The sequence below is a fragment of the Dasypus novemcinctus genome, chromosome 10 (assembly GCF_030445035.2).
Source record: "Dasypus novemcinctus isolate mDasNov1 chromosome 10, mDasNov1.1.hap2, whole genome shotgun sequence".
Lineage (NCBI taxonomy): Eukaryota > Metazoa > Chordata > Mammalia > Cingulata > Dasypodidae > Dasypus > Dasypus novemcinctus.
The window spans coordinates 128,605,852-128,618,153 of record NC_080682.1 but is presented as its reverse complement, the minus strand read 5'-3'; the positions used below and the strand labels follow the sequence as shown (position 1 = coordinate 128,618,153).

At 49.4% G+C, this 12,302-nt stretch overlaps 1 protein-coding gene across 5 annotated transcripts in view; it reads left to right on the top strand.

Moving 5' to 3' along the window:
* The window catches only part of LOC131280128 (leucine-rich repeat and calponin homology domain-containing protein 1-like), a 169,097-nt gene that overhangs the window by 102,313 nt on the left and 54,482 nt on the right, over window positions 1-12,302 (top strand). For all 5 annotated transcript variants that reach the window (XR_011650008.1, XR_011650007.1, XR_011650009.1 and 2 more), the window contains 2 exons: window positions 6,572-6,703; window positions 8,060-8,169. The gene's annotated coding sequence lies outside the window, so the exon portion shown is untranslated. The remainder of the gene's footprint in view (window positions 1-6,571; window positions 6,704-8,059; window positions 8,170-12,302) is intronic.

Genomic DNA, 12,302 nt, shown 5'->3' with positions numbered 1-12,302 from the left:
AGTTTCTTTGCAAACATCCTGTCTGGTCTATTATAGATGAAGGTGAAGAGGGACTTGTTTCATTCATGGGCAGGTGAGGGGGCAGTTGTAGGGTCAAAGGCCATTGTTCTCAGATGTGATAGAGGTGGCTGGAATGTTCCAGAAGATGATGAACTGGCAGGATGAGAAGTCTCCATCCACATGGCCATCTCAGAACTGTCCTCATTACCAATGATATGTGTCAAAGAGAGCTATGGGAAGTGTTTGGGAGACAGGAAACCACAGTAGGTCCCTCCTGACTGAAAGTAGAAGCTTCCACATAAAAGATGAAGAAAAATTGAATGCCCAGTCCTTCAGGGACATGTGGTCACAGCCATGACATCTCAGGTTGGGGTGTATCTGCATACAGAATATCCTGAGTAGACCCCAGGGAAGGGACATCTTTGATATGGACTTTGGCAGCCTTTGGGTTGTCCACTCCTGTAGGCTGAGCAGGCAGAATCTACTCAGGCCTCCAAGGACACCCCCATCCTCAAGCTCCATTGCTGGGATGACATGAGACCCCACACATGCACACTCAGAGGCAGGGAGAACAAGTTTCCGGTTAGTGGTGGTGGGCTCTGGGGAGGTGTCAATGAAGATGAGGCCTCTACCCAGAGGGTGCAGCCTGTCCTCTGACACCCCAATTGAATCCTTACTTTGGCCTGTGTGTCTTCCCACAGAATGGTAGCATGACTATACAGTGTTGCCACAATTTTGGCAGGGTGGTGGGGTAGAAGGGAGAAAAGGAATGTGGTTGAGCATTCCATTGACTCCAAGTGGGAAAGCAGGATGGCCAGAGCATCTGTGCAACTAGCTTACACCACTGTGGACTCTGGACTCCCAGTAAGGGGCCAGATCTTTGTCCTCATGGCAGCAGATTTCCACCTGCCCACTTGTCCAGGTGTCCAAGAGCCCAGGGACAATGGGAAGGGTGGAGGTCCTCAGTGACCTCAATCTGCTCAATCCTGGCAGGAGGGGGCTCCTGAGTTTTCCAACTTGGATATGAACCCCAAAAGATCCCAGAAGCAGCAGCAATGGCAGGGAAGGTTGAATGTGGCTAATGCTCAGGGCCAGGGAGGGTCCAATTCAGGATGGGGCCATCCTCAAACTCATCCTTCCTGGGCCTCACCCTAGGGAGCCTACCTTAAATGTCCACTCCTGGAGCCTTTAGGGACATGAAGTCTGGGAATCCTCAGTGACTAGTGGCAACAAGTCAGTGCAAGGGTCTGGAAGAGATGAGGCAGGATGGATTGGGTGGGGTGGAGGGCAAACTTAAGATTGAAGAAAAGCTGGTGCTTGGAGGTGACTGCAAGGGAGTTTAGGGGATTTTGAGGCTGTGAGGTTTACTTAGGAGTGAGTGCTGAGTGCCTGCGTGTGTCCCAGGTTGCCCTGGGTGGTCATAGGTGTTTGAGATGGTGGGGTATTCAGGGCAGGGTCTTGGGGGCACCTGAGTACCTGTGCTCAACTCCACCCACCCAGTGCCATAGGGCATCCAAAGCACTATTCCATGGCTGATGACATTCCTCACTCAATTTTTGATGGTGGACTCTGCTATGCAGGAGTTTCTGGATGTAAGTGAGCCTGGGGTCCGTGGCAGCCTGGGAAAGGGACCCTGAGGCTTGGAGAGGAAAGGCTGCCCCATGTCCTGAGTGCTCAGCAGTGGGTACACTCACTGTGTCTCACGAGAGCTGGGAAACCATGGCTTTCTCACAGAAGTTTAAGTGCAGGGTGGTCCATGGGGCATCTCTCCACTGTCACCCATGGCTGGACTGGGTGTGCTTCGGGGCTTCACTCGTGGTTGCCACTTCTTGCTCCCACAAGCCTGCCTGAGTCTATTCCTGGACTGACCTTCAGTGATGCCACACAAAAAGGGCTCAGGGGCAATGTACAAAGCAATGGCTATGGGCCCCCTTTTGATGGAGGTACACTCTATGTCTTCCAGGGAATGATGATCAATTTTGCCAAAAGAGGGTGGTGAACAGGTATCATCATCAGTTCAGGGGCATGACTGGGAGATGGGGGATGGAAAGCAGAGATCCTCCTGACAGGACATCAGGGCTCCACCCAACTTCCTCTCAGCAGAGAGTCAGTTCCCCATCCAGGGCCAGCAAGGGCAGGCTGTCCGGGGCTCAGGGAAGTCTCAGGCTCATCATGGGCTTGGGGAGCTTGGCAGTTTAGTGCTGTGATGCAAGCTCCACTCCCAACAAGCCATATGGTTGGGAGAGTCACCCTGTCCCTGGACCTTTTTCCTCCTCTGTGAAATGGGGTGATGCTATATGATCTCTAAGGCAGTCAGGGCCAACTGGGTACTATGATGGGCCAAGAACTTAGCAGTGTGCAGTGTTAGCAGGCAGGGTTTTGGATGCATCCCAGGGGAGGCCTCCAATCAAAGCTGACCACCTGTCCAGCTCTCTTGCCCCTAATTTTGTATCCCTCCCACTCCAGTGTCCTGCACTAGTGTGGCCCTGAGCTCAGCAGCGGGAATGCAGCTTATTCTCCTCACATGCATGTGGCCATCTCCTCAAGCTCATAGCTGGAAATCCACCAGAACCATGTCCCAGTGCCCCAAGAAGTCCAGGAAATGAAGAGCCCACCTCTGCTCCCTGTCTGCCCTTGCTCTCCCCACCCACATCCTGTGCTTGTTGGGTGCTCTCCATGTCCACAAGAGGTCAAGAACTGTTGACTCTTACAGTCCCTGTAGAGTGAAATGGAACTCATAGAGCAGCACAGGGTGCCCTGAGGATCCAGGTCTTGGGCTGATCTTCTTTCCCCCACCATTGGGGCAGTTGACCTCTTCATTATCACAGAGCTTTTTAAAAGTCACATCACCATTGGGGGAAATTCCTTTTCCTTCTCCATCAAAACCAGTGCCAAGCGGATCAGCCACAAGAGCCACAACTCTTGACTGCACCTCAAACAGAGCATGGATGACTGCTGCATTGTCTGGGTCATCCTGGCCAAGGACAGTAGCAACAAGGTCATGAGCATCCTGGTGAGCAAGGCATGCAGCCACTCCAGGGTCCCTTGGTGATTCAGGCAATAAACACCTGAGCAATGCCATGAACCATCCCTGCCATGCTGGAGCAGGTTTCCCAGTGGTTTGAAAGGTCAGATAGCTACATTCAGAGGCAGGAAGAGCATGTATTTGATGTCTGTAAGGGCTCAGGATGGTGGCCAGAGCCAGGATCCAGGAGGCATGTGCTTGACATATCAAGGAGAGGACAGGAAGCCAGAGCTGAAGCAGTGGTAGTCAGGGGTCAGATAGGTCAGAGAGATGTTGGGAGCTGGGTCCCATCTGTAGCTTCTGGATGAAGCTTGACTTTCTTAGAAGGGAGATAGAGCCTCTGGAGGGTCAGAGCAGAGCTGGTACAATAGAAGACTTTGTCATCAAGGTGGACATTGAGCTGATGCATGGAGACAACATCCAGTGAGGGATCACTGCCATGACCCAGAGGGGAGAATGGGTTCTGCCCCAGGATGCTGTCTGTGAAGGCATGAGCAGGGCCCAGATCCTGGATGGATGTGAAGATGGGACCAGCCCTGCCCCACAGCAGAGAGGCTGCAGGGCTTCCACGGTGCATAGCTGCCTGGGCTGCACTCTTCCTGTGGCCAGGAACTGTGGTGCTTGTATTAAACTGTCACTGATTGACCATTGACCTAAGCCTTGTCTGCACCTGGGCACTTGTAGTAAACCCCTGCTGTACTATAGGCCCTGCTGACCATACATCCTGGAGTCCAGGGCATCCTGCTGGGCCATAGGGTGTCATCCAGCCTCCTCTCAGTCATGTGGGCTTGGAATGGACATTGTGTGCTCTGCCTGGGTGTTCACTGCTATCCAGAGGTGTCCTGGAGGGGCAGGGGCATTACAGGGGCCCTCCCCAAGGTCAAGCCTTCTCGTGATTGGGAGGGAAATGGGACAGAGAGAGACCCCAATGTCATTCCACAACCCCTCTGCTGCATTATGCCATTGTCTCTGGTGCTCAGGAAGCTCATAGCAGTTGTTTGGTCTGAGGACCCAGGAGACAAGTTTCAGCCCACAGGGCAGGCTAACACCCTGAAGACAGAGGTGCAGGTTCTTGCAGGAGATGGAGTGAGGAATGATTGGATACATTTGCTCATTTCATGGAGTCTCTCCGGGGATCAAGAGAAGACAGGCAGGCCCCTGTAGACCTGGTCCTGTGCAGTGGTGGCTGTGCTGTTGGGAGCCGGTTCCAGGATGCATGCTCTGAGGCTTTCCATTTTTTCCCTCTATTTTTTTTTTCAATTTTTAATTATCATTTCCTTAAAACAAAGAAATCACACAAAATATTAAAAAACATAAGTTCACAGATACCCTATCCCCATTCCCTTCCCACCCCACCCCCACTCCTTCCTCATCAATATCCCCTTTCCTCAGAAAGGCACATTCATTGCATTTGGGGTATACACCCTGGAGCACTGCCAGGCCCCACGGTCCATAACTTACACTGTGGTTCCTACTCTCCCCCAGGCCATCCAGTGGTTTATTATAGGATAAAAAATGTCCTGCATCTGTCCCTTCAATATATGTCAGGATGACACCAAGACCAGAAACTGCTCCCACGTAACACTTTTCTTCTCACTCCTGCCCTCAGTAACTGACATGGCCACTGTCTCCACAACAATGATTAAACCCTGCGGTGGGGTGGGAATAGAATGAGGTCAGGTCCTAGATGTGTGGGGGACTGTGACCAAGGGAGGAGGAAGGCTAGGACTCACCACGTGGCTGGCCCAGGAGACTCGGTCCAGAGATTGGCAGGTGGAGCATGAAGGCTTGGTGGGGGGGTGGACATGGTGCGGTAGGGGGATAAGCAAAGAAGGAGCAGACACATGCGGTGCCAGGTGCCCAAAGACAGGGAGCTGAGAGAGTAGAGGGAGCCAATGGAGCAGAGGGAGCAGAGCAAAAGTGCTGGATAAGAAAGAGGGTGTTGGGCCTGCAGTCACCAGGGTGGTCCCGACTAATCAGTCTAGCAGTACTGAGGCCTGAAGGCGGCCAAAGCAGGGGAAGGAGCACCGCGAGCCTCCACCAGGACGGCCGTGCTCCAGGGTGGCATGCTATCCTCGGGCCCAGGACCGAGCAATCGCTGGGCGTATGGCCTGTCCAGGAAGAGAGCCTGCAGGCCTGGCCAATTCCTGCTCAGCCCGTGCTTTCCTTCTGGTTCCTGGCATGCCCGCTGCCCAAGGGCCTGGGTTCCCGGGGGCAGTGGAGCACCAGGCTTGGTGGTCCGCAGGCACGGGGTCATGGGGCTGGAGCAGTGGAGGAGACAGCGGTGGTGAAGGGCAGTGGGAGGCATGGGACTCTGGGCATGGTGCCAGCACCGTGAACGACCAGCAGCGGCTGGCCGCCCTTGGCTTTCGGGCGGGCCCCATCCTGGGTTTCGGCTTGGTCCAGCCCAGTATCTACTCCATTGGTGAGGTGCTGGAGCTGGCGCACGAGCCACTGCTGCAGAGATCCACCAACAGGTGAGGGACATTGATGATGCCATTGTCAACAGCCAGGAGAGGACAGTAAGGGGTCTGTCCCAGACTCAAAGTGGGCATTGTGGGTCACTTGGCCAGTGCCAAGTCCACACTGGTGCATGCATGCAAACCTGATTGGCCGGATAACTGCAACGAGTCTGCGGAAGTTCTGCCCTTCTTGATGACCGTGGCAAGCACCAGATGCTCCAGCTTGGAAACCTCTTCTGCCTATTTTGAATTCCTGCTGTACCATGCCGGGTGTCAATGAAGCAGGGAAAAGCACAAACCAGTCCACACCCTTCAAGAGGCCAAAACCCAAGAAGCAAAACCCTTGCAGACTGCAATTGCTGTCAATATATAGTAGAATTCCATGAAGACATGAACCAAAGGCATATTTTAGGCATGCATACTGTGGACCCTGGGGAGTTTAGGTCCACTCCAGCTCTCAATCAAGATGGGGCTTAGAACCCACATGGCTGATGGAGGATTCTCCTGATTGCAGGTGTTGCCACTATTGATTTCCTGCTATGGGGAGGACCATCTTCTCCACCCTCTTAGCTGACCTGGGCAAGTGAAGTGGACCAGAGCGTGGGTGTTGCAACCGTGCTGAGGTTCATGTCCCAACTGGCATGGGGCCTGTCCAGAGATTCAAATCTCCTGAGCGTGCACAAAACCCAAGTGCCAGACTCAGCTTCGCCCAAAGGGACAGAAGAGGACTGTGTAGGGAGGTCCCACCTTAATCCAACTCCACCCCATGCAGGAGCACGTATCCCAAAGTAGGGCCCACTGGCCGGGAACCAAAGCCCAGAGCCACCTGCCATCGGCGTACACCTGGGCGTCCCCGCAGCTCTCGGGAACACCAGCGCCGGGGGCTTGATCGACTAGGCAGCTGTGCCTCCTCGGCGAGCAGGTGTATCTGCTTTAGTTTGGAAATGCTGACAGCAGACCTGTTGAATTGCCTGCTATGGTAGCTTGGAATGACAATCAATAGGGAAATCACCCGGATGCATGGCGTGCCCTGGCAGAACAAAATGTGCTTAAGAGGATGAGTTCTTTTTTTTTTTTTCCCCAGACACCGATCGTTATGACTCACGTCAAATCCGAAAGAACCCATACGACCGCTTTTGACGGTCACGATGGCTGCTTCTGGTGTACCTCGTGCCCGGAACACGTGGGCCTGTAAGCCCACTTGACCACCAAGCAGGTGAGCGGGAATGATTTCCGCGGACAAGTCTCACAACCCAGTAGGTAAGCAGCTTCGTTGTGGGTCCCCCGAACCCGGAGAAAAGAAAAATGCTCATTCGCAGGGTACCGGAAAGGAGGGCGAGAGGAGAAATGGCAGGCTCATTGCTGAGAGTCTTGTGGGCCCTCAGGGGCCCCTCTCATTACAGAAAGGACCCCCGGAGAAAGAGAGGTCATTGATGAAAAAGAATGAATACCCTGAGCCTCTCTTCTGTGGCCATTAATTTTTTTATTTTTTTTTATTCATGTATTTATTTTTCTGGAGGTCCTGGATCTTGGGATTTAACCTGGGACCAAGTGTATGGGAAGCCAGTGCTCAACCACTGACCCACATCTGCTCCCCAGCCTCTCCTCTCTGGGTGACAGGCCTTTCCCGGCCTGCTAAGGAGCCAATGCAGAAGCCCTCAGGCCACTGTTAGAAAAAAACAGATTTTCCATGAATACAGATGGAGGTGATGGAAAGGTAGAGTGCATGTCTGTGGCTATGGCCGTGGGATAGACCTGCAGGCTAATGCCTGCCCTCTGTTGGACCCCACTTGATGAGGCCTTAGGACTTTTTTTGGTGAGGAAACCCCCTCTTAAGAGGGACCTCACAGCCTGGCCCAACCCAGAGTCTTCGCCTGGACTAGAGGAACTCTGGGAGGGAGAGAGAGGTTCTCCCATCAGCCCCACATCTGGCCCAGGAGTCCCTTCCCCCACAGCTCTGTCTGCAATGGTCCCTGCCCCTCCCCTGCCTTCAAATCTGGCCCCCTGCTCTCCAGCAAGTGTGATGAAGAAACAATTCTTATCCAACAGTTGCACTTAGTAGTGGTAATTTGGCTCTCACTTTCCGGAGTGAAGCTGCTTTCTCTTTCGTTTCTGATTCTGTCTCTTATTTTCATGATACAGAGATCACAATAAACTTTTCTTTCAAAATTTTAAGATGTTCTCTAATACCCCAGTGTGACTGCCCTTGTAACAGGGTCTGTTGACACCTGGAATGCCATTTCCAAATTTCACAAGGAAGAATATAGTATAAGAAATAGATAACCCTGAGTCAAGTTTTTGTTGAATAAAATATGCTAGGTGTGAATTTGATTTCCTGGGAACTCTTTACCGAGGGCTGTTTAAAAGAAGAATATCTATTGTATTTGTAGTTACCTTGGAACCAGAGTTTCTGCTGGGAACTGCTGAGTGTGTTGATGTCTTTTAAATCCATGTGCCTGATTAACCTGGGTTCCTTAGGTAGCTTCTGTCCTTCTGCAGGTTCCTCACAGCCTACCTTTTCCCTGCTATTTTGTGTCTTTCATTTCTTCACTTTCTCACCTCCTTTTTTTAGGGACTGCACAGTGGCTGTTTGGCTGCTACTGCCCTCGACGTGTCATGGCATGTGTGGCCAGAACAGACTCCCATGACACTGGGTAATTTCAAGCAATCTGGATGCAACAGGTGAGGAGGCCCTATCCTTTATGTTGTTGGCTGCAGTGAGGCCATTGAAAGGGATAGATGCATAGGCCACGTCCCATAAGTTTGGGTCTGTTCACCAGGTGTGAATCTTGGGGAATCACACTTTTTCTCAACGTGATATGTATGCTCAAATATTGAAGGCATTGTTGTCAGGCTGAGGTTCTAAGGTAACTACCCAACAGCTAGAACAATTTTTAGATTTTCTCCAGTAGACTTGTCCTTGGTTTCTGGATGGCAGACAATTGTGATTCTACCCCTGTCACCATCCAATGGCAGTTGTCACAATCATCTTTGGTGGATCAGCAAATATTGCAGAAAGGTGCCCCTGTTGGTCAACAGTGCCTTCCCCGTATCATGGGTTCTCCTTCCCTAGTGTCTCCTGTAGCTTTGGTCCCTCCTGTTCTGTCTCCCTTACAGGCTAGTAACCAGTCCGCCTGGATGCATGGCTAGGATGTTTCTCAATTTATTCTTTTTCCTGCCATAGAACACCCTAATCCCAACAATCCTGGTCAATATGTTACATCTGCATGAACCCATTCCTTTTAAGTTGTTAAAAGGATTGAAATCTGCTTGTAGCACATATGGACTTACTGCCCTGTTCACTTTATCCTTGGTAGAATCAGTAGAGGAAGATCCTCATTGTCCCAAAGATTGGATGGTTTCGGCTAAAACTTGCTTGATGAGGGCCAATTATCCTTTATGGAAAAGTAATTGGTTTGAAGAATGCAGTGCTCATGGTGAGCATAATCAGGCTCACAATATGGCTCTTACCTTGGACATGTTTATGGGCACTGGAGCCTATGAGTCTTTACAACAAATACAACATCCCACACAGGCAAAAGTGCTAAATAAAGCCCTTGTTAGTGAAATAATGCTTATAAGAAAACTCTCTGTTAAAGTGTTAACTAAGATAAGGAAAATATTCTGGCAGCAACTGTGCAAACCCCTGCTGCCTACATGATAATGTGGCCATGGGCTAGTGGGGGCTGATAGAGTTAAAATCCTGGAAGAGGTGGAAAATATGGCAACACTGGTGTTCTGTTTTCTTTCCATGCTGATTCTGTTTGGGCCTATTTAGCCTGATATAGGCTATGTGTGGGGGCTGTGTGTCTCTTCATAAATAACCCAAGCTGTGTATATCAGACAATAAGAAGCTGTGTATATCAGATAATAAGAACTGCAGCCCTGCCTTTGGTAACCATGCCAACCACTCCAGTCCTGGAAAAGCAATTAAGTGATATAGGCTCTATAAACTTTGAATATTCAAGAAGGATGCAAACTAAATATGTTAATTCAAGCCTACCTGGAATGTAAGAAATATGTGTTAACTCAAGCTTATCTTGTACTCAAACAAAGCATCATTTGACTCTTCCTCTGCATAAAAAGAACCCAAAAATCTTATTTGGGGCTCAGGGTTTTCAACAAGAGTTCCTGAGCCTGGTCGATTGTTAGTAAATTTTTTTCTTCCCAAAATTATTCCTGTGCCCTGGCCTTCCATACACAATTATTGAATCTTTCTGCTTCTGCAACAAGCCAAATTAATAAAATTAGTACAAATTTTTTATCAAGGTGTTAGAAAGAATGTTCAGTTTTGAGTCAATAGCTTACTCCTGAACTTCAAATCTCAGTGTAGTGTAAAAGAGTAGTAACCCAAAAATTTGTGTTAACTGTTTAACAACTAAAAGCTTAGCTGCATTTATGCTGCTCAAGTTATCTTAACTCATTGGTGATAAATAATAAAAGTATTTCCAAGAATAAGCTTGCATGTTACAGGCAACAAGATTCCAGAAGGAACCTTAAAAGCAGTAAAATCTAAGATGTGAAATGATGAAAAACTTAAAAACAACTACACCAAAAAAGTAAGAATTTTGAGTCAAATTGTAAATTTTATGTTTCTGTTGGTGTGTTGTATGTAATTGTTTTTGTGTTTATCTGTTTAATGTCAGTATATATTTTAATATCTCTGGATGGTAATATGAATTGATAAATAAAAATTTCTACAAAAGCTCTATTCAAATGACCAAAAATTAAATAAGCATTTATATTAATACATAAGGTTACATGTTAATGAGATCTCTACCATGATAAAAATGATAAGTCTTGGTTAATGAAATTACTATAAGTCTCTTAATACATAATAGTTCTTGCCTAAATTGAAATGAATAGTTTCTTTTTCTTCACAGGATAAAATAAAAGATATAAAACTTAAATGAATATTTTAAAAGGTAAAAAGTTCATGGGAGTGCTGACTAAAATTTAATAAGTTTCCTTGAAAAAGTGGATTTGTCCTAAAAGAAGATGGCTAGTTTTCATAAGGTCAGAATGAATATATACAGGACAGGACTTGAAAACATGTGGCAAATTGTAGAAGCTATTGTGGTAACTTTATATAAAGGAATGTTTCTGTGAAGGTGAAATTTCTCTTAAAGTAATTATAACCTACATAGTTAAAAATAATTATAAGAAGTTTGTGGAAGCATTGTTTAAATTACAGTGTTTAAATAGCTAATTCCAAAGAGTCATTATTAAACATAAACTGAATTAATAATAAAAACAAAAAGTAATGTGAGTAACAGAAAATCATGTAGGCAATCAGCGTTACCTGCCAACTTGTTTCTACTACTGCATGCTACTAAGTATTTAAAGTGAAGAAATGTTATATTTGCATATAAGCAAACTGAATCATTATTTTAACAAGTTTGTTTAGTGTTGAAAGTAATTGTATGTTTTAAGAAGTTTGCTTGGAGACTGTTTCCAAAATCATTTTGGTAACTTACATAAAATGTATAAGACAAAATGATTGGTTTTTAAGAAAGAGTAAAATGTGGGACAAGAGAGAGGAGGCAAGATGGCGGCTGAGTGAACTTCCCGGTTACTAGCTCCTGGAGGGAATCGGCTGGGAGGCGTCGGAGACTCCTTGGGACCGGGCTGTTTCGGGATTTTTCCTGGTCCCAAGGTGTTTAGACATCAATTTGGAGGGAAGGTAACAGAGAGGATCCATCCGTGAAATATACACGGAGATCCCAGCTACGTGTGGAGGATTCCCTCCTTGGGTAGGCAGAACTGAGGCAGCTAGCACCGCGCCGAGCCCCGGCAGGCGGCGGCCAGGGTAGCCTAGCTGGGCCGCGGTGGGCAGCGGGCGGGGGATCCGAGCCACACTGCGGCGGGTGGCGGGCGGGAGAGCCGAGCTGAGCCGCACTGCGCCGCGGTGGGCGGCGGGCAAGGGAGCCGAGCCCAGCCGAGCTGGGCCGCGGTAGGCGGCGGGCGGGAGAGCCGAGCCGCGCTGCACCGCGGCGGGCGGCGGGCAAGGGAGCCGAGCCCAGCCGAGCTGCGGCGGGCGGTGGGCGGGAGAGCCGAGCCGCGCTGTGCCGCGGTGGGCGGCGGGCGGGGAAGCCGAGCCGGGCCGAGCCCAGCTGAGCCGCGGAGGGTGAGGGGGCCGAGCCCAGCCGAGCTCAGTTGAGCCCAGCCGCGCCGCGGAGGGCGGCGAGCGGGAGAGCCGAGTCGCGCAGCGCCGCGGAGGGTGGCGGGCAGGGAAGCCGAACCCAGCCGGGCCCAGCTGAGCCCAGCCGAGTGGCGGTGGGCGGGGAACCCGAGCCCAGCCGAGCCTAGCCAAGCCCAGGCAAGCCCAGCCGAGCCAAGGAGGGCGGGGGACCGGAGCCAGCCGAGCCCAGCCGAGCCCAGCCGAGCCTGGCGGCAGGGTTTCTGTTCTTTGTTTATTTTTTTTGTTTTTTTTTCTGTTTTTTTTTAAATTTTTTATTATATATTTGTTGTTGTTGTTGTTGTTTTTTAATCCTCTCTTTCCTGTCCCCAATATTCCTCTTATACTATTTTATCTTAACAATACAATAGGTCCTACAGGAAATACCTCACATTTGATGGGTTTCCTCACCCTCCACTGCCTCATTTTTCTGTAAATAGATTTAGCCTATCTACACTATCCCCTTTCCCCTACAACTTGATATCCTCCACCATCTGCTATCTCTCCTATATTCCATCTCCCTTTCTTTGATCCGCAAAGTGTCTAACTCTTAATTTCTAATACCTTTGTTTAGTTTTCCATCTGGTATTCGTCCCTGAAACTATTACCTTTCTTTTCTCTTTCCCTCTCTCACGGA